Source organism: Staurois parvus, unplaced genomic scaffold (genome assembly GCF_062004578.1).
Source record: "Staurois parvus isolate SC_StPar_1 unplaced genomic scaffold, SC_StPar_1.0 ptg000670l, whole genome shotgun sequence".
Taxonomy (NCBI): Eukaryota; Metazoa; Chordata; class Amphibia; order Anura; family Ranidae; genus Staurois; species Staurois parvus.
In genome coordinates this window covers 3620136-3643678 of record NW_028318466.1, presented here as the reverse complement: position 1 = coordinate 3643678, position 23543 = coordinate 3620136, and the positions used below count along the sequence as shown (strand labels likewise).

General features: G+C 41.0%; 1 protein-coding gene across 1 annotated transcript in view; it reads right to left on the bottom strand.

Moving 5' to 3' along the window:
- The window catches only part of SH3BP5 (SH3 domain binding protein 5), a 117347-nt gene that overhangs the window by 84769 nt on the left and 9035 nt on the right, over nt 1-23543 (bottom strand). The window lies entirely within an intron of this gene.

Here is a 23543-nt window from a genome sequence, read left to right as displayed (position 1 = left end):
GCTATGGGTCCGATTGAAAGGTCAGACAGAGCTATGGGTCCGATTGAAAGGTCTGACAGAGCTATGGGTCCGATTGAAAGGTCTGACAGAGCTATGGGTCCGATTGAAAGGTCTGACAGAGCTATAGGTCCAATTTAAAGGTCTAACAGAGCTATAAGTTCGATTTAAAGGTCTGACAGGTCTGTAGGTCCAATTTAAAGGTCTGACAGAGCTATAGGACCAATTTAGCAGGAGGTGTGTCAGACCTATGCAGAGATACCACACAGGGAGCATGCGTCCTCCTTTTAAGCATGCTGCCAGGGGGTAGGTTTTTAAAATGTAACACACAGTAAGACTGTGATGCACCTGGAATGCTTTTAGATGTTTCCAATTTTAAGTTCAATTCAGATTTAAAGTGGTTGTAAAGGGTGAACATTTTTTTACCTTCATGCATTCTATTCATGAAGGTAAAAACCTTCAGTGAGCAGCTCCCCCCGCAGCTCCCCTAATACTTACATGAACCCTATCTTCAGCTAGCACTGTGCATGGGAGCCTTGGCTCTCCCTGGTCTCTCTCGCCTCATTAGCTGAGACACAAGAGTGGGAACCACTGCTCCCACTGCTGGCAATCCCAGCCAGTGAGGAGGGAGTACGGATGGGACTGAACCACCTTCTGTGAGTCCCCATAGACACAGAGCTGGCTAAGGAGCAAGCACACGAGTGCCCTCAGAACAAGCTACAAGGGGGAGGGGCCACAAGTACCAGCGGGGGGCCCGAGAACAGCAGGATCGGGGCTGCTCTATGCAAAACCATTGCACAGAGCAGGTAAGTATAACATTTGTTATTTTAAAGAAAAAATACTTTAACCTATTTACAATTACAGGCCCCCCAAAGATTGCCCAGTATGTTCCAATACACCTTGCACCAGGCTTTATTTATTACAGACATTTATGCAGCACAAATTTATGATTTACATATGTCCCTGCCCTCAAGAAGCTTATTAGGACCTCAAAAGATGCCTATAGCTTGCCTTTACATGTGGATAGCTAGGAACAAAATAACAAAGAAAAATCACAAGGATTTTAATTATATGTATTTTTACATAAAGAGTAAACCACAAAAACACAAACTAGAAAAGAAAAATGTATAAAACCTTCAAAGTACAGTGCAACAAGTAAATACTAATAATTTGATCCCACTGTGTCAAATCACCAACATACAATATTCCTCAAAATCTCTTGTATGTGCAACAAACAACATCAACAATACATAAATTGTGAATAATCACTAAATACATTATATATAGTATAGAACAATATAAAATGCAAATCCTCAATATCACAGTCTACTTCATAAATGATGTGTTCGTATTGTGATAAACACATGCATCCATTTACATGCATGCTTGCCGTGCATATTCAAAAACAGGTCGGAGATTGATTTCTGCAGTCACTTTTGCAGCAATTGTTTACTTATTCACAGTCCTGCACAATGTCCTTTTGTCTCTTTTGGGCAGTTGTCCATGTTGACTGCGCTTATGCTCATTAGACGACGTTTTCCCGGAAACTGTATACGCCGTCATAACCTTTGATACTGTACCTCGCAACACGGCAAATAAATTGCCAATCAGCTGAGCAGACACCAACAATTTGCCCTCATTGAAGCTCAGTAAGCTCTGACATGTCTCCATTTTACTAGAAGCACACGCAAAGGTGCAGCTTCTTACCGGTTAGTTAGGTGTCTCATTACACAGCGGAAGTAAAAGAAAGTTACATCACTGCTGCTTGCAACGCGAAACATGTATTATATACAGTTGTGTTCAAAATAATAGCAGTGTGTTGAAAAAAAGTGAATAAAGCTCAAAATCCTTCTAATAGCTTTTATTTCCATACACACAAATGCATTGGGAACACTACACATTCTATTCTAAGTAAAGTGAATATTAGTGAAAGTGAAAAAATAGCAGTGTTTGTTTTCTTCTTTACAAACTCAAACATTCACTATATAAACTGAAAAATGTTTGAAGATTTTGCTTTCCTTTGAATCACTTAATTAATATTTAGTTGTATAAGCACTGTTTCTGAGAACTGCTGTACATCTGTGTTGCATGGAGTCAACCAACTTCTGGCACCTGTGAACATGTATTCCAGCCCAGGATGATTGGACTACATTCCACAGTTCTTCTCTATTTCTTGGTTTTGCCTCAGAAACTGCATTTTTGATGTCACCCCACAAGTTTTCTATTGGATTAAGATCCGGGAATTGGGCTGGCCACTCCATAACGTCAATCTTGTTGGTCTGGAACCAAGATGTTGCACATTTACTGGTGTGTTTGGGGTCGTTGTCTTGTTGGAACACCCATTTCAAGGACATTTCCTCTTCAGCATAAGACAGCATGACCTCTTCAAGTATTCTGGTGTATTCAAACTGATCCCTGATCCCTGGTATGCGATAAATAGTCCCAACACCGTAGTATGAGAAACATCCCCATATCATGATGCTTGCACAACCATGCTTCACTGTCTTCACAGTGTACTGTGGCTTGAATTCAGTGTTTGGGGGTCGTCTGACAAACTGTCTCTGGCCACTAGACCCAAAAAGAACAATCTTACTTTCATCAGTCCACAAAATGTTGCGCCATTTCTATTTAGGCCAGTCAATGTGCTCTTTGGCAAATTGTAACCTCTTCAGCACATGTCTTTTTTTCAACAGTGGGACTTTGGGGGGGCTTCTTGCAGATAGCTTGGCTTCACATAGGCGTCTTCTAATTGTAACAGTACTCACAGGTAACTTTAGACCTTCTTTGATCTTCCTGGAGCTGATTGTTGGCTGAGTCCTTGCCATTTTGGCTATCCTTCTATCCATTCGAATGGTAGTTTTTCGCTTTCTTCCACGTCTTTCAGGTTTTGGTTGCCATTTTAAATCATTTGCAATCATTTTAGCTGAGCAGCCTATCATTTTCTGCACTTTTTTATTTGTTTTCCCCTCTCCAATCAACTTTTTAATCAAGATACACTGTTCTACTGAACAATGTCTGGAACGACCCATTTTCCTCAGAATTTCAGAGAGAAATGCACTGTAACCAGCATGTACAACATTTGCTGCCTTCCTTCCTTCCTTAAATAAGGGCAATAATTGCCACCTGTTTTTCAAAGAATGAATGACCTCACTAATAGAACTCCACACTGCTATTATTTTGAACATGCCCCTTTCAATTAGTGATTCAATTACACAGAATCAGCAGCATGGATGTCATGACTGTTGGGTCTGTTGGATTTCTATTACTCTACTACACCTGCTAGTAAATTATTTGCCATGTAGAAATATTATTTCTACCAAAAAAACAGTTATCAGGTTAGTGATGTCTGACTGCTATTATTTTGAACACAACTGTATATGTGTGTGTGTGTGTGTGTGTATGTATATATATATATATATATATATATACAGTCATGGCCGAAATTGTTGGCACCCTTGATATTTTTCCTGAAAATCAAGTATTTCACACAAAAAAGGTATTGCATTAACACATGTTTTGCTATACACATGTTTATTCCCTTTGTATGTATTGGAACAAATATAAAACAGAGGCAGAAAAGCAAATATGACATAATGTCACACAAAACCCCAAAAATGGGCTGGACAAAAGTATTGGCACCCTTAACTTAATATTTGGTTGCACACCCTTTGGAAAACATAACTGAAATCAGTCGCTTCCTATAACCATCAATAAGCTTCTGACACCTCTCACCCGGAATTTTGGACCACTCTTCCTTTGCAAACAGCTCCAGGTCTCTCTTATTGGAAGGACACCTTTTCCCAACAGCAATTTTAAGATCTCTCCACAGGTGTTCAATGGGATTTAGATCTGGGCTCATTGCTGGCCACTTCAGAACTCTCCAGCGCTTCTTTGCCATCCATTTCTGAGTGCTTTTTGACGTATGTTTGGGGTCATTGTCCTGCTGGAAGACCCAGGATCTTGGACGCAAACCCAGCTTTCTGACACTGGGCCCTACAGTGCGACCCAAAATCCTTTGGTAATCCTCAGATTTCATGATGCCTTGCACACAGTCAAGGCACCCAGTGCCAGAGGCAGCAAAACAACCCCAAAACATCATTGAACCTCCACCATATTTTACCGTAGGTACTGTGTTTTGTTCTTTGTAGGCCTCATTCCGTTTTCGGTAAACAGTAGAATGATGTGCTTTACCGAAAAGCTCTATCTTGGTCTCATCTGTCCACAAGACGTTTTCCCAGAAGGCTTTTGGCTTACTCAAGTACATTTTGGCAAACTGTAGTCTTGCTTTTTTATGTCTCTGTGTCAGCAGTGGGGTCCTCCTGGGTCTCCTGCCATAGCGTTTCATTTCATTTAAATGTCGACGGATAGTTCGCGCTGACACTGATGCTCCCTGAGCCTGCAGGACAGCTTGAATGTCTTTGGAACATGTTTGGGGCTGCTTATCCACCATCCGGACTATTCTGCGTTGCAATCTTTCATCAATTTTCCTCATCCGTCCACGACCAGGGAGATTAGCTACAGTGCCATGGGTTGCAAACTTCTTGATAATGTTGCGCACTGTGGACAAAGGCAAATCTAGTTCTCTGGAGATGGACTTGTAACCTTGAGATTGTTGATATTTTGCCACAATTTTGGTTCTCAGGTCCTCAGACAGTTCTCGTCTCCTCTTTCTGTTGTCCATGCTTAGTGTGGCACAGACAGACACACAATGCAAAGGTTAAGTGAACGTCTCTCCTTTTTATCTGCTTTCAGGTGTGATTTCTATATTGCCCACACCTGTTACTTGCCCCAGGTGAGTTTACAGGAGCATCACATGCTTGTAACATTCTTATTTATCCGCAGTTGTGAAAGGGTGCCAATACTTTTGTCCAGCCCATTTTTGGAGGTTTGTGTGACATTATGTCGAATTTGCTTTCTTTCCTCCCTTTTTTTGTTTTGTCCCAATACACACAAAGGGAATAAACATGTGTATAGCAAAACATGTGTTAATGCAATACGTTTCGTGAGAAATACATGATTTCCTGGAGAAATATCAAGGGTGCCAACAATTTCGGCCATGACTGTATATATACATACACACATATATTCCCCCCCCATTTATTTATATTACACACATATACATACATACACACACACGCATAGGTACACCTTTTCAGTTACTTGATAACACAAATTCCTAATTAGCCAATCCTATGGTTGCAACTCAATGCATTTAGGCATGTAGACGTGGTTAAGACAACTTGCTGAAATTCAAACCAAGAATCAGAATGAGGAAGAAAGGGGATTTAAGTGACTTTGAACATGGCATGGTTGTTGGTGCCAGACACACTGGTCTGAGTATTTCAAAGATTGCTGATCTACTGGGACTTTCACACACAACCAACTCTAGAGTTTACAGAGACTGGTCCGAAAAAAAGAAAATATCCAGTGAGCGGACGTTGTGTGGACGAAAATGCCTTGTTGATGTGAGAGAATAGGCAGACTGGTTGCTGCGACATTCAGATGGTAGGGTCAGAGTTTGGTGTAAACAACATAAAAGCATGGATGCATCCTGTGTTGTATGAACGGTTCAGGCTGCTGGTGGTGGTGTAATGGGCATTTTCTTGGCACTAGCAAGGTGTACCTAATAAAGTGGCTGGTGAGTGACTGTGACACACACACACACACACACACACACACACACACACACAGAGTAATCTTGTCTTCATGTAATATATTCTCATCTAAATTCAGCAACTGAACATAACACCAAAAAAAACCCCTAACAAAATATAACTTCAGCTAATGGTGTTTGGTTTCATAAAAGTAATTTCCTGTAACATATAGTATGTGTGTTGAAAACTTTGGCTGGAATGTTAAGTAAAAACAGAAAATGTGGATCTAGTTACAGGAATTCTCTGCTGATGTCTCAGCTCTGCCCTTTGTCCTGTAATATGCAATCCTAAAACAACAAACCATAACTATGGTCAAGAACACAGAGAACGGCACTGTTCTGGTAATATTCCTGTGGATAAAGATTTTTAAAAAACACAAGAAACGCTTTTGGACCTCTCTGTCTCTCTCTCTCTCTGACAGAGCATGCTGGGAGCTGGCACTTAAAGTTTACCAAGCGTATTTATTGACTGAAAACAAGAACAGGCCTTAGGCCTAATTCACAAAGCTTTGACACAAGGATAAGGAGCTTTATTTTCAGTCATGTGACTATAACTTTCGCATCTCATTAGAATTCAAAATGGATTGTCAACTGCTATTTGAATGTAATCGAATCAAACATACATACGTACAAATCTCTGACATAAAACAGGATTCTTTACAATATGTCCAATTTTTTGTACAATATTTACCAAATGAAAACCACATTAACCACTTGCCTACCGGGCACTTATACCCCCTTATTTACCAGGCCAATTTTCAGCTTTCAGTGCTGTTCCACTTTGACTGACAATTGCGTGGTCATGCAAGATTGTACCCATATGAAATTTTTATCACTTGTTTCTCACAAATAGAGCTTTCTTTTGGTGGTATTTAATTGCTGCTGGGCACTTTACTTTTTGTGCTATAAGCAAAAAAAGTTGAAAAAAAAAAAGTTTCTTTGTTTCTATTATAAAATTTTTCAAACAGGTAATTTTTCTCCTTCACTGATGTGCGTTGATGAGGCAGCACTGATGGGCACTGATAGGCGGCACTAATGAGGTGGCACTGATAGGCAGCACTAATGAGGAGTCACGGATAGGTGGCACTGATATGCGGCACTGATAATGGGTACTGATAGACAGCACTGATAGGTGGCACTGACTGACATCACTGCTGGGCACTGACTGGCGGCACTGCTGGGCACTGACTGGCACAACCGCTGGGCACTGACTGGTGGCACTGACTGGCAGCACTGCTGGGCTGCACTGATGGGCATTGGTGGGTGGCACTACTGGGCACAGGTAGGTGGCACTTTTGGGCACAGGTAGGTGGCACAGGTGGGCGCACTGCTGGGCACAGGTGGGCGGAACTTCTGTGTGGCACTGCTGGGCACCGATCATCAGGGCACTGATGATCAGTGACCCTGATGATCGGTGCCGATCCCTGCTCTGACAACTGCCGGTTTTCGGCAGTACTTTCCTCACGATCTGACAGCGTGAGGAAAGTGCAGTCGAGAACCGGCATTTGCATTTCCCGGTGATCAGCGTGTCATTGGACACGGCTGATCACGTGGTAAAAGGCTGCTGTGATTGGCCTTTTACCACGTCACGTGATCAGCCGTCACGGAGATCGCCGGGGGCGTGCAGGAGAGCGCGTTCTGGGAGGACGTCATATGACGTCCACCCAGAACTGGCCGGCCGCAGTGCAGCCGTCATTCGGCTATCTGCGGTCGGCAAGTAGTTATAAGTTGAATTTAAATTTGTTCTAGAGAATTTTTCCAACCTTCAAACTTTCTGACCACTGTGGACAAAAACAAAACGTTGATTTGACCCCGCTAACATTTAGAAAATCAAAACGTTTAGAATCTAAATTTTTACTACAAAAATCAACTGTTGGCCAGCCTAATACCTTGATTACACAGGATGTACTGTATCAATGCGTAGCCCACGTGAGGGCCATGTTTACCCCCATGGTGATGCACAGGAGTTCTGTGCATCCACGTGCAGGCAGTCCCACCAATGTCAATTGGGATGCAGCAGATGCACGGAGACAGCCGCTGTTCCAATACGACGACATCCGTCTGGGTGCACAGCCCCAAGCACAGACAGTGTGAGTTTAGAGACACGCACCAGTACCCACACTGATGTCATATTGGGAGCAGCAGCCATAGCTATGCAACCACTGAGTCTCAACTGAACTGCCAGCACAGGGATGCACGGAATACCTGTGCATCCCCATGTGGATAAAGAAGGCTCACGCACTGGACACGCATTGAAAAGCCTGTGCGAGCAAGGCCTTAGACCTAAACAAAAAAAATACACAATGCTGATCAAAGCATTATATACAACAAAATATTTCAGGCTCCGTTCACACTAGTGCGATTTCAGATGCAACTTTAGTTGCACAGAATCACATAACTATTGAAATCACATAATTTTTCAATGGCGCTCATTCACATCGATCCAACTCAGCACCGCACGGTTTTGGAAAAGATTCCTGTACTACTATGGTGCGATTCCAGCATGAATTGGCCCCACATAATATGCAAACCACGTCAAAGTGGCGTCCAAGCTGCACAACATAATCACACTGAAAGTCAGCTCAAAATCTGATCTCAGCCTTATCTAACCTCTTTATTATTGCATGTTTCTGAAAAGCTAGCATTTAGAAAAAGTATTGTTAAAATAATAAGCAGATGATGGTTTAACCAATCTTTTTGTATTACAGCCTCTTTCAACCAGGGTTCCATGGTTTCCTAGGGTTCCTTCAGAGGTTCCTTGAACTGTGATTAACCAATTCAATACCGGGCAATTTTACACCTTCCTGCCCAGGCCATTTTTCAGGTTTCAGCGCTCTCACACTTTGAATGACAATTGCGCGGTCATACAACATTGTACCCAAACTAAAAATTTTATCATTTTCTTCACACAACTAGAGCTTTCTTTTGGTGGTATTTAATCACCACTGGGGTTTTTATTTTTTACTAAATTAAGAAATAAAAAAACATAAAAATTTGAAAAAAAAAACACGTTTTTCTTTGTTTCTGTTATAAAAGTTTGCAAATAAATAATTGTTCTTCATAAATTTAGGCCAAGATGTATTCTGCTACATGACTTTGGTGAAAATAACCCAAATTATGATGTATTTTTTAGTTTGTAGGAAAGTTATAGCGTTCACAAACTATGGTATAGATCTGAATATTGATCAATCCTGAAGTACTGACGGCCAATCTAATTTCTTGAGGTCCAAGAATGTCAGAACAGTGCAGATATCCCCCAAATGACCCCTTTTTGCAAAGTAGACAGTCCGACGTACTTCATAAGAGGCATGGCGAGTTTTTTGAAGTTGTATTTTTTCTGTCATAATTTTTCGGAAAATGAAAAAATGAAAAAAATTAGTTTCACTATTTTTTTTTTACATATTGTCACCAGTGCAGTACAGCGTCATTATATAACTGGCATGGCGGTGATCAGGGACACTGACTGGTGACAGTATGAAAAAAATAAGACACTAGTATACGATGGCATGAATGAAGCCATAGATTGTATACAAATGTCATGTGACCTGCTGTGATTGGTCACAGCAAGTCACATGGTAACGGGGGCCCATACTCAGATCTGTCATCGGCCGTGTCTGAGGTACACGGCCGGTGACAGATCGCGCCGCTGCAGGAGCGCAATCTGCGCATGTGCAGGAGGACGCCATATGGTGTCCACCCGGAACGCTGATGACATTTGCCGGCCGCCATTTGGCCATAGGGTGGGCAGCAAATGGTTAATGGTGGTGATCAATCTTCCACCTACCACTGAACATCAATTTTCCACCAACATCCCATGTAAGAGAAAACTTCTATTTTGGCCACTAGTGTAGGGGTGCAGTAACATTTTCACACTCCGTTTCTTTTCTAGCAATTATTGTTCAATTCTATATTTAAAATAATAGTCATATATCGCAAGATGATGTCAAATAACGATCCACTGTTGGTGTCTAGGTACAGCAAATTTCTTGTATTTTCTTTCCTGTATCAAAACAGGAAAGGCTGGCGTATTCAATTATTTATGATCTGCAGAACTGGGGGAGTGCAGGGATGTGTCCTTTGTCTATATACTTTGCACTTCAGTTTCCTCCAACACTCTAAAGACATGCTAGTAGGTTAACTGGATCCTGTCTAACATAGTATACATACTTCACGGGTTCCCTTACAATGGACTAGCAAATGTAAAAGCCATCATTTACAGTGTAAGGCCACTAATAATACTCACAAATACATAAATGGTTAGCACTTCCACCTGGCAGTACTAAGGTCGTTGGTTCAAATCCCAACCACGGCACCACCTGCCTGAAGTTTGCATGTTCTCCCTGTGCCAGCATGGGTTTCCTCTGGGTACTCCAGTTTCCTCCCACACTCTAAAGACATGCTGATAGGTTAATTGGATCCTGTCTAAATTGGCCCTAGTATGTGTATATATGAATGTAAGTTAGGGACCTTAGATTTTATGCCCCTTGAGGGTTAGGGACTGATGTGAATGCATAATATATATGTAAAGTGCTGCGTACATTGACAGCACTATATAAGTACCTGTAATAAATAAATAATAAAATATGTCCCTTTTTCCCCCATCTCAGAAAGTTGGAGTTATGGAAGGATCCTTACCCCGTTTAAGTCTCTTTTTAGCCTTTTGAAAGTAGTTTGTTGAACAAACGTTTTTCCATAGCCCATTACGGTGAAATGTCTCTCAGCTCTAGGTTATGTATGCAATATTTAAAAGAATTTTTGGTAGTGTGAGAAAATATGGGACCCTTCCAACTGCAATGACAAGACTTTGCTGATAAGCCACTTATAAACAATGTGAATGCTGGTGTAAACATGTTTTCTATATGTGTGACCAGGGGCGGACTGACAACTCATGGGGCCCCCGGACAATAGGGGATCATGGGGCCCCTATGTCCTTGCCCAAACTCAAAAAAGTCTATGAAAAAGGTACCAGGGGCATCTCATGGGGCCCCCTACTGACCCCAGGCCCTCGGGCAGTGCCCGAGTTTCTAAATGGTCAGTCTGCCCCTGTGTGTGACAAATCAAGGAGGTTCTGGATACACAGTTGGCCACAGGGGCATCAAACAAATAAGTGCCTGCCTAATGTTGAAAAAGAAGAGTCTTTTTTTTTTTTTTTTAAACGTGACTAAGAGAATGATGTGAAAATACCTTTTGTAAACAAAACCTTTCCTGTGGGAAACATGGATGCTACCATTACTCTATTTTTAATTAACTGCTCATACAGACAGTGTGCGCTGTATTTCCACAAAGACTTGCAACAGGTTGGAAATATCTCACACTAACATTAACGTAGTTTGTACTATGAAAATCTAAACAGTAGAAGTGTCCGGTGGGAAATGAAATCTCACTTGAAATCACATCTAATGAATGCAAATGTCAGTATCTTAACATTTGCGATTTGCTGTAGCGCGATTTCTAAATTAGTGCTTGCATTACTTTTTCAGCAGTTTTGTTGCAATTTCACATACATAGAAATATAATGGAAAAATCTAACTGTAAATTGCAAGAAATTATTGAAAATCTTCACAAGTAGCAATAAAGGCTTCAGAAATTGCACACAGATCGCACAATTTTCAATCACAGTGGTGTGACCATGGCTCCTACACACTAGCAGCAGTGTTTACCACCTCCATGAAAAGCAATCTGCAATCTATTGTTGGACACCCTGAGTTCCTCTCAGTTCAATAGGATATGGTCTTGCATATGTGGGTTGAGGGAAGGGTTACGAGGGCATTAGATTTCTTATCAGCCCATGAGTAGAACAACTTTTTCTCTTATTTCTGAGGCATACAATGTCCCTGAGTTTAATGCTTGGCGTCAATACCAATTATCCCATTTCCTGTGCCCCCCACCTAAACCTCACCATTTCCTTAGAAAGTTGTCATCTTCGAGGAAGTCTGTGTTGACACCAGGGCTATGAAACACTTTTTAACTAGCAACGTCTTGTGACTACTCACTCACAAGTTGACCCTCGATTTCTTACTACAAGGGATATGGACCTCAAGTCACATTTACAGAAGGCCAAAAGAGTAAAAAATACTGTTCTTTGCCTATAAAGCCTCCATTAAAAAGATCAGGGAATATTCTACAAAATCATGACCATATGGTACAGGACCCCGTCAGTCCTTTCCAAACTCTTTCCACAGCAGGGTCCCACTTGTTGGCATTGTGGAACACACAGAGAGCTATGAATGGTACACTCAGGTCTGCCTGAAAAATAGACAAGCGGACCCGCTCAGACTGTCAGTGTGAAAGGGGCCTAACACGACCTAAATCCTTCTCCATCGTATGCCAATATCATGGCAAAGATGCAAGAAATCCTTGTTACGCTACCAGGGCATATATTCCTAGCAAGTGGAATCAATCTACACCAGCGACACTTCAACAGTGGTTTGCCAGGGTAAATTATTATTATTATACAGGATTTATATAGCGCCAACAGTTTGCACAGCGCTTTACAATATAAGGGAGACAGTACAATTACAATACATTTCAGTACAGAAGGAATATGAGGGCCCTGCTTGTGAAGCTTACAATCTAAAGGAAGGGGGAGGTGGTACAAAAGGTGATAGCTGTGGGGGATGATCTGGTGGAGGTGATTCAAGTACAGTTCTTAGGTGGAGTAGGCTTCCCTGAATAACTGAGTTTTCAACTAAAGGCAGATAGGGTGTGGGCTGACCAGACATACTGTGGAAGGGAGTTCCAGAGGATGGGAGACCTTACCGCAGCCATCAGAGATAAGTCAGCAGATCAGATTAAGAAATGGTATTATTGGGAGGAATGTAAATCCCAATATAAACAAATGTAATTAGTAGTTTAATACATCCCCCCCCATTTCTATTGACTCACGATACCCTCCGATTCCTCAGGTTGGAGCCCGAAAGCCCTCCATTTAAGGAGCCCAAAGCTTGATTCACCCTTAATCCCACCCACTTCCATTGCTACTGTCCCAAACGTTATCCCAGCATCAAAAGATTTTTGGTACAGCTTTCTTCAGATTGGAATATTGAAGTGCAGGAGAAAATTTAAAGGATCCTGCAGTTCAGCTTTAAGCTTTTATTTGGCCTTATTCATTGTATTGAACAACAAAACTGTTTCATATTTCCACATTTCTGTTTAAGGCAAGAGGAAATGAATACTTTATTACTCAGGGATGTGCTTTGCATGGTGAAAATGCCATACATGTACTGACTTCAGCATTCAGGAAATAGGAGATTTCCTACATGAAAAATGACAATATCCAACTGATTGACTGACTCACGTCCTTATCAATGTCAGAATTTCAATAGCAAAACCTCTTAAGGCTCCATGCACACAATTTTAAACTCCTAGAAGCTGTTATTTTTTTCTGCTCCTAGACGCTAAATAGTGTTATCGTATGTGTCCATGCACAATATTTTACACTAGAAGCTTTTTCAAGCGTCAGCATTTAAAAAGCAGAAAAAAAAATGGTTTTTGTAATGTTTTTGGGAGAGTTTCTCTCGCAGGAAAAAAAACCGCTAAACGCTTCTAACAGCTTTTTTCTAGTTTTGGGTTTTTTTTTTCCTACATGTACTGTAAAAATGCTAATAAAACACTAATGCTCCTAAACGCTATTATCAGCATTGTTATCCAGGGTTTTTTTAGCTTAAAAAACACAAAGAAAAAAAAGAAAAACCTAGTGTGCATGGAGCCTTTCACAACAATGATCCAAAATATAATAATCTGACCTGAAGATATTGGGCAAGATCCTTAGTCTTCGTATCAATAAATATTTACGTAGTCTGGTCCACAGGGACCAAGTAGGTTTCGTCCCTGGGAGGCAGACGGGGATAACATTCGTAAGGTGGTCCATCTTGTACACTTTCTACAACAGCAGAAAAGCCCGGGATTCTTACTGTCCTTAGACATATATAAAACCTTTGATTCTCGAACCTGGGAATATCTGCGGTTTGTGCTGTCTCGTTGGGGTTTTGGGATTCTATTCTTTCTTGGATTCAAGCCTTGTATTCTTCCCCCTCGGCTTCCGTTAAATACGCTGGGTATTTTTCAGATCCCTTTCCTATTTGGCGAGGGGCGAGACAGGGCTGTCCACTGCCCTGGCACTCTTTGTCCTGGCGCTTGAGCCGCTGGCGTTAGCACTCCGGGCCAATTGTAATGTATCGGGTGTTCCATACGTGGGGATGGGGTTTAAGTTGAGCCTTTTTACTGACAATGCCCTCTTGACTTTCACTAATTCCCTGATAACGCTTCCAAATTTGCAACAGGTTCTTGTGCACTTCTCTTTGATTTCGGGTCTTTGTATTAATTTTTTTAATTATTATTATTAATTAGACTGTCGCTCTCACTATTACTTTGACCACAGATTTGGTTTATGCGCCTACAGTCCAACTTCCCTTACAAATGGGCTTCCTCTTCTCTTGAATACCTAGGCATTCGCTTGACCCCCACCTATGACTCGTTGTTTGCTGCAAATTATTATCCATTGCTTCGCTCTGTGTCCTCTCTTATGCACTCCTGGCAATTTCCGCACCTGTCTTGGATAGGACAGGTTAATTCAGTGAAAATGACCATCTTGCCGAAATTGTTATGCTATTTTTGCACCCTCCCAGTGCGGGTTCCTCCCCATTTCCTTCAGTTGATTCAGGCGAAGATTATGCCTTTTATCTGGGCCGATAAGCACGCCAGAGTCTCCAGAAATACGCTTTTTGTTCATAGACTCCAGGGTGGTCTTGGGGTGCCTAATATAACTAAAAATTATCAGGCGAGCCAGATAGCCCCGCTGTTTATGTTGCACGCTTCCTCAGACGTTCCTCTCTGGGTCCTGCTGGAACTACCTAATTGTGCCCCTAATGCGACATCGATGCTTCTATGGCTTCCCCCTGCCCTACGCCCTATAACACTCATCCGATTTTGCTCCATGGTCTACAAGTGTGGGACTCAGTACGAAACTGCCCAATTTGGATCCTTTTTTTTTTCCCAGGAAAATAGACTCCTGTGTGACCCCTTTTCTTTGGAAGGGTGCTCTACCCCGCCTTGTGAAATCCACCTTGCATCTCTTTCCTGACATGGGGGGTTTGGCTCTCCCAAACTTTCAAACCTATTATTGGGCGGTGATGCTGGTGTCGGTTTACTGGTGGTTTGGGAACATTAAGTTCCATTGCTGAAATCTGCCTGGTAGCAGCCTGCTTGGGATCTTCAGATCTCCATAATATCCTTTATCAGGGACGTAGGACTCATGACACCATTCCTGGACCGACGCAGGCTACTTTACAAATTTGGATTTCGCCTAGACGACGTTTCCTTCAACTTAACCATATCTCCCCAGCCCAACCTCTTTGGGGGAATTCTACACTTCCATTATTTTTTCATCCCAGACCCACGTCTTTGGGTCAGATATGGTATTAGAACCCTGGCGGATATTATGCCTTTTGGGGTGGTATTAACATTGTCTCAGCTTTACCAGAAGTTCGGTCTCCTGCAGAAGAGGTTCTTCCTTTTTACATAAAGTCTACTTTACCCCCTTGATGCTCTTTCATATATACCCAGAGCGGGACCCTACCTGTTCTCATTGTAGGTTACATTCCAGTACCTTTCTACGTATGTTTTGGACGTGTCCTTGAATTGTATTATTTTGGTCTGATGTTTTTTATCTAATTAATGTACGGCTTCAGTTGTCCTTGACCCTCTCACCTCCCTTAAAATTGTTGGGGCTGACGATGTGCAACATACCGACCATCTGAAGTTGTTGATATCCTATCTCCTTTATTATGCCAAAAGAGAGATTCTACTAAGGTGGAATACTGGGGATCCCCCGGTGACGTCGTCCTGGGAAATGGCTGTGAATGCGTCCCTCCCAATGTACAAGCTTACTTATATCAATAGGGGCTGTCCATAGAAATGTAAGGTGTGGCTCCCCTTCATGTCTCGCTGGGGATTGTGGTGACCCATTATTCTCCCCCCCCCCCCTTTTCCTTCTCTCTGTCCTTTTCCCCCCTCCCACCCCACAACTCCTATCCCACCCCACCATCAACAACCTCTAACATGACAATAAGACCTTTTCCAGAAGTTGGATCTGGAAAAACTCTTTTCAAAAGATAACTGATGTCAGTCTTTTGCAAGTTTTTGGTATGACTGCTCGTTCATCCTCCTTAGTGGTTACAGAGGCCCCTTTCCACTTTCTGCCCTTTAGTACAATAGTTAGGTAAACTCTAAATAAACACAGAACACACCCTGTACAGAGCTGGAAAACAGTAGTAAAATTAATAAACAAACATGTAAGTAGAGGACGTTCAGTGGAAAGCAACGTAAAGGAAGCAATGGGCAGCATTTCATTGGTCACTAGCAATTTTTTTCTCTATTGTAGGGAACCTGCATGGTGAACTCGCAATGGGCACAGTTGAACTGACCTGTGTAAGTTTGATTGTGCCCCCTTCCCACTCCCCCAATGGTCTGTGCTCACACTGAGCTATAAGCAAGAATTCTTGGGAACACTTACATCATCACCTTTGCCAACCAGACCACAGAGATCCCTGCTTCTGTGCTCAGCGATTTAGTTCTGCACTCAGACATGGTTTGCCCTCACATTGAAGCGAACCGTCCTGGTACATGAACCATGACCGGGTCCACCTCTTCCAATTAGTCCCAGGCACGGTACACTTAAGGTGCGCTCACAGTAAGCTTGGTTGACCTGAACCATGCTCAAGTTCAATTGTCTGCCCACCCTACTCCTCCACTGGTCTGCACGCTGAGCTATAAGCAACTGATCCTGGGCAGACTTACATCATCACCTTTGCCAACCAGACCACAGTGATCCCTGCTTCTGTGCTCACTGGATTGTTTTAGTGTGAGTGCAAATTGTGCCAGACCACAGAACATTCAATCAACCTGTACCAGACAAAAAGTGAATTGTGCCCAGGACCACCTTTTCTATGTGGCTCGAAGCAAGTGGCTTGCTATGGGGGCAGACTCTGAAGAGGAGCCTAGATCGCTGGTGTGAGACCCAAGAAGAAGATGTTCAAGGCCCTTCTGTATAATATAATTGCACAAAGCAGGTGAGTATAACATGTTTATTATTTTTATTTATAAAAAAAAAAAAAAAAAAAAAAGAATACACCTTTAGAAATGCTTGAACCATTCCTGGGCACAGTTTGGAGCACTCACACTGCACAAATGAACCGGACCAAGAGGGTGAACCATGATCAGGATCAGTTAAGTGTGGGTATATCATTAAAATTTTCCTGGGCATGATTTGACGAACTCACACTACACAAATGAATCAGGCCAATGGGGTAATCTGTGCCTGGGGAAGGGCAAAACTGCCACTGTGAGTGCGCCCGAAGTTTAACAATTTTACTACAGCAGGTCAGAATGCATAGGGATAGGGGAACCTGAATGTAGCTGGATGCGCCCAGGGAAGGACAAAACTGCCAATGTGAGTGCACTCCAAGTTTAACAATTTTACTATTGCAGGGCAGGACGTATAGGGAAAGGGAGGACCTGAATGCAGCTGTCCCTATACCACTGTACATATTACCATTCATTATGAACAACTTTCAGAACCACAAAAATGGGTCATCTTAGTTGCCAACATTTTTAGCAAGAGGATTAATGTCCTGTAACTGCCATATAATCTGTGGGTTAAAGCTGTGACAGTATAATTACCACCTCAATAATATACTAAACGTTCTAATTTGAAGACATGCTGCATCCTGGAAAAACCGGTGGATTAGGTTAAATAACTGCCAGATTTATTTTACCATTTTCACAGCCCCATTAACAGCACCAGCATGAAATCTCATCTTTTACAGACCACTAAGTGGCAACCCTTGAATGTTTTACATTTGACAGTCTGGTTTGCAGCAAACAAAGCTCCTGCTTTCAAAAAACAACTGTAAACCTATGTGGAAATGCTGTGTATGGGTCACATTAACCTTCTCCTTTTTAACTTTATATAAAAAAGCCTTTTAAATTCTTGGTAGGAGGCAGAGCTTAGTCTTGCATTATGCCAGTGCCAGAAGAAAGTATTTTATGTCATTGTTGCAAATATTACAACATGGTAGTTTCCTATACACAAACGATATTGGGCATTCTTGCTATGATAGAAAGGCCTATGATTAACACATTCTGTGATCTATAGGACTTGATCTGTACTGCTACAGATAAGGAAATTCACTACTAGTTAAAGTGTATGAAAACTCAAATATTAAACCTTCATTTATTGTAGGTTTATGTCCTTTAAACTAGCATAGCACATCCTTTCACAAGTTTTTTTACATCTATGTAATAGAAGATTCCTGGCGGGCTTACCTGTTCCTACTGTGACTATGGGACTTTCAGTATGGCGACAAAACTCACTCATTGTTTCTAATGCAGCAATGGCATTGTCACCCTTCTGTGTGTGCTATTGCACACAGATGATTGTGACATGGCACAGCGTCATCATAGCCTGTGATCCTGAACAGGAAGTCTAAGCATGACCAGTGCAATTAACTTGATAGTGACTTAACATATAGAAAGAAAGCAATGAATCCCAGCAGCTTGTTTCCACCTACAAACCTTGCTGTGCATAGAGGAAAAAATAGGCAGGCTGCAATCATGGGATAGCTGTAAATATAAAAAAAATTGTGATCTAGAGCAGGGGTCCTCAAACTATGGCCTGTGGGCCACATACGGCCCACCGAGGACATTTATCCAGCCCGCCGGGCAGGGGCGTATCTGCCACGAGGCAAGGGACTAGGGTTTGGTAGGTCGGGAGAGCTCGGCAGGGCTCGGGCGGGAGGCAGGAATCAGCAATTCTAGAACAGGGGAAGGTGGGCTCGGCTTATTAACCCGCACCACTCACCTGGCCTCTCTGCAGCCAGCCGGCCATCTATTCTGATCAGTGCATGCAACCATCACGGCCGGAGCCTAGAGCTGACCACGGAGAGGGGGAGCAAGAGAGGAGACTCCATCGCTGCATGTCAGGTATCATGGCCACGGACCCTAGATAAGTGCAATAGATGATCGATCTCCTCCCTCTCCCTCTCTCCCCCCCTGCCCCCCCCCTCTCAACTGGGAACAAATTTAACAATTAGAAATGTCTTCATTCCCACAAAAAAAATTCAACAAGAATTTTCCATCCTTGTCCTTCAATTTTTTTACGTCCTCTGGTTGACACCAATTGTTGATTCACACCCTTTAACTCTTTAATTGAATGCGCGTTCTGAAAAGAACAAAAACTTTACATAAATGAATAAAAGCTGACCACTTCTAAGCACTCCTGTCATTTTTAAATGGTGTGTGTCTCAACCCTCTTAATGCCATGTTTGCCAGTGCTTTGTTAAAGCAAACTGAAAAATAACTGACTTTGTGACCAGAACAAGTAAAAATTAAGAAAAAAAGGCGGCTAAAAAAGAAAAAAAAAATACTGGTCACCACTTTTAAGAATTTGTAAACTGCAACAGAATATTTTTGTGTTTACCACTTCAGGCATATCATACACATTACAATGTAGTTATATATTCCTTGTTATTTTTTTATTGCAACACTGGCTTTGTCAAGTGATAACTGAAAAAAGGCAACAGGTTCCAGCTGGGAGTTGATATAGTTGGAGCCCTCATCTTTTTCATGATTACAACTGTTAATAATAAATAAGTAAAATAAAATAAATGCACCGATTTTGCAGAAAAAAACAAATGCATGTATTTTTTTATTCTTTTTTTTTTAGCTTAGAAAACTGGAGGAAGTGTCAATGGACTATGAGTGCGCAGATTACTGCATTCATAGTCTGTTGAGAACTACGGTTGATGGAAGGGACTTCCGTTTATTCACAGATTTTGCCTGCAACACCAAGCCAATTTGTGACACCGGCTTCGGGGTCAAAGAACCCTGCACACCCTGGGGTGTAATATGTTCCTAAAGGTGAACAATCCAGTAGATGTCCAATAAAGGACTAGTACTCCATTGTTCTATAAACTGTGCACGGTATGCGCACACAAAAAAATTGCATGGCCATTACAGGATGAATCATTACGTAAGCCTACACTCTACTCTAGCAAAAGTACTTTGCACTGGATCAATGTACAGAAAGGCAGGCGTGGTATGACACACTGATTGACCCAGCATTCAAAGTCACTGTGTTGATAAGAACTTCCTCTTGCAAGAAAAACGTAATATAGTATACAGAGCAGAAAATATTCAGACCACACTATAACATTATTTAAATATGTGTATATCACCTAACCCCAAAAACCCTTCAAAAAGTCACGCTTTCTCCCCAGAAAGCAACACAGTATTATAACCTTTTTGAAATTATATAAACAAATTCAAATAGATGAATATAATAATAAAGTTCAAAAATAGAGTATAATAAAAAAATTCAAAAATGAAAAATAAATAAAAAATTAAATAAAAAAGTCCAATGCAAAGTGTCCCAAAATGTCCCGATACAAACAAAAATAGTGTCAAACAGAAATGGTGTCCGAAAATTGTCCAAATATCCAAATTTTATTCATCCAATCAGAAGAAATTCCCTTTCATCCCGTAATACCTCAAAAAAAAGACAAATTCAAAAATCTAGTGCATTACCTTTATAATATATTCTCTCCGTGCAAAAACAAAACACAAAAACACAAAAATGTGCAAACACTATATATGTGTATCTCTTCCGTGCACATGTGAATGAACTGTGACCACTCAGTGAACACTGCAACACTGTGTATCCACCAACACCAATAGTATTAAATACTATTACCCTCTGTATCCATATACCAGCATCCAAATGAGATCTTCTAAATGCTCCAATGAAATTATTCCAAGGTCCTCAAAAGACAAGAAGGGTCTCAAGGCTCATATTCAAGGTGTAATAAAAAGATTTATTAAGAACTTACATTAAAATTTCATTATTCCGGCTTCCAACATGCTTCCTATGTGAGTCCTATCAAACAAATGCGATATGCCATGTGTTGACAACCCACAAAATGGCCGCGGCGACACTTCCGGTCTGCGTGCGTGCGTCACTACGTCACACCCTTAACGCGTTTCGTCACTTCCGGACTTCGTCTGAAGGGATACGGACGTCCCACACCACTCTCCTTATATATTAATGTCTCTCAATGGTATGAGGCCGTCGCCGCCATATTTTAATAGGGAAACCAGGCCATCGCAATTCCTCTCTCACTCTAATGAATACCCAAAGTCCAAAAAAGCATCGGTCTGGGCAAATATTAATACCAGAAGGGTACCAGAGGAATGCAGATTCATATAAAAAATACAATAAACAAATAAACCTCCATATTGTCTCCATATACATAAGGGAGTAAGAGGCTTAATAATGACGTAGCGTTATGTATATATATATATATATGTCCGATGGGTTATATTTGTAATAAATTAAAATTGATAGGATTTATTAATATGTTTTTAAAATGGGGTGGAAGATTAGGGAATATGTGTTTAATTAAAGCTTTAATATATGATGTATTTTATTGTATTTTGGGCTGATAATCAGACTAGACAATATGGAGGTTTATTTGTTTATTGTATTTTTTATATGAATCTGCATTCCTCTGGTACCCTTCTGGTATTAATATTTGCCCAGACCGATGCTTTTTTGGACTTTGGGTATTCATTAGAGTGAGAGAGGAATTGCGATGGCCTGGTTTCCCTATTAAAAAATGGCGGCGACGGCCTCATACCATTGAGAGACATTAATATATAAGGAGAGTGGTGTGGGACGTCCGTATCCCTTCAGACGAAGTCCGGAAGTGACGAAACGCGTTAAGGGTGTGACGTAGTGACGCACGCACGCAGACCGGAAGTGTCGCCGCGGCCATTTTGTGGGTTGTCAACACATGGCATATCGCATTTGTTTGATAGGACTCACATAGGAAGCATGTTGGAAGCCGGAATAATGAAATTTTAATGTAAGTTCTTAATAAATCTTTTTATTACACCTTGAATATGAGCCTTGAGACCCTTCTTGTCTTTTGAGGACCTTGGAATAATTTCATTGGAGCATTTAGAAGATCTCATTTGGATGCTGGTATATGGATACAGAGGGTAATAGTATTTAATACTATTGGTGTTGGTGGATACACAGTGTTGCAGTGTTCACTGAGTGGTCACAGTTCATTCACATGTGCACGGAAGAGATACACATATATAGTGTTTGCACATTTTTGTGTTTTTGTGTTTTGTTTTTGCACGGAGAGAATATATTATAAAGGTAATGCACTAGATTTTTGAATTTGTCTTTTTTTTGAGGTATTACGGGATGAAAGGGAATTTCTTCTGATTGGATGAATAAAATTTGGATATTTGGACAATTTTCGGACACCATTTCTGTTTGACACTATTTTTGTTTGTATCGGGACATTTTGGGACACTTTGCATTGGACTTTTTTATTTAATTTTTTATTTATTTTTCATTTTTGAATTTTTTTATTATACTCTATTTTTGAACTTTATTATTATATTCATCTATTTGAATTTGTTTATATAATTTCAAAAAGGTTATAATACACACTATAACATTGCACAGGGTAACAATGAAGTAGCATAATGAACTAGAAAAGCTACAATTTCAGGGGAAATTGTGTGGTGTTCTTGCCTCCACCAGTAGTCTACAACTGGAGTGGTTGCAGTTTAGAAATTGCCCTTCAATTTGAGGTGGCTAGAGTGCAGTTTCAATGAATGTCAATGGGCGGCGTGACTTGCAAAAAAATTTGTCATATTGTGAAAACTATTAGGACTATGGCTTAGCCGTGGACATTTTTAGTGGCAGCAGGGATAGCTGAATGCTTTGATATAAGATTTGTGTAGGTGGGCTTGAAAATGAGGGAGTGATGGCAGTTTAGAAATCATGTCCTGATTTTTCAGCTCATACTCTAGTTTTGAACATTCTGCCATTCGTTCCTATGGGACCAATCTCACCTCAAAAACGCTGATATTTCGTGAACCATTCAGCGAAACATTCCACAAAGTAATAGCACACCAATCGGGAACAAGCCGCACGTTTCGGTATATTACTGTCTATGTAGTGTAAAAACTGTGGGAGGAGTTAGGGTGGTAAATGTGGCTATAATAATAAGAATATATATGTGAGATAACAGTAAGTGGTCTCGCCATGCAAGGACACTTAATAACAACTGCTACCACTTGTTACTGTATAAACAGGAATAAACAGACTATACCAATGTGAAAAATTTGAAAAATCTACAGCAATGAATGCAAAGTATACAAAGGGCTTCTTCACACTAGACATGCAGAAAATGCATGCTGTAATGTGCTAAACACAAATACTGTACATTTTTTACATTTTTAATGTGTTTGTATTTTGTTTGTTAAAAAAAGGTTTAGGCCTCATGCACACAGGGAGGAAACAGCTGAAAAAACATTTGATGTTAATGCATTCTATTGACCAAAATATTAATTTATTCTGTCCATTACCACTTGCCTAACGGACACTTTTACCCCTTCCTGCCCAGGTCAATTTTCAGCTTTCAGCGCTGTTGCACTTTGAATGACAATTGCGCAGTCATGCAACACTGTACCCAAGCTAAATTATTATTTTTTTTTTTTTTTTTTTTTTTTTAAGATAAATAGAGCTTTTTTTTGGTGGTATTTAATCACCACCAGGGTCTTTATTTTTTGCTAAACAAAAGGAAAAAAGACCAAAAAAAGTTTTAGTTTCTGTTATAAAGTTTTGTAATTAAGTGATTTTCTTTTTTTAGCTGATGAAGCTGCACTGGAGGAGAAGGCACTGATGAGGCTGCACCGATATGCAGCACTGATAGCCAGCACTGATGGTTACTGATAGCAAGCACTGATGAGCACTGATGGGGCTACACTGATAATCAGTGCTGTCAGCATAAGGAGAGGACTGCTAATAACTGGC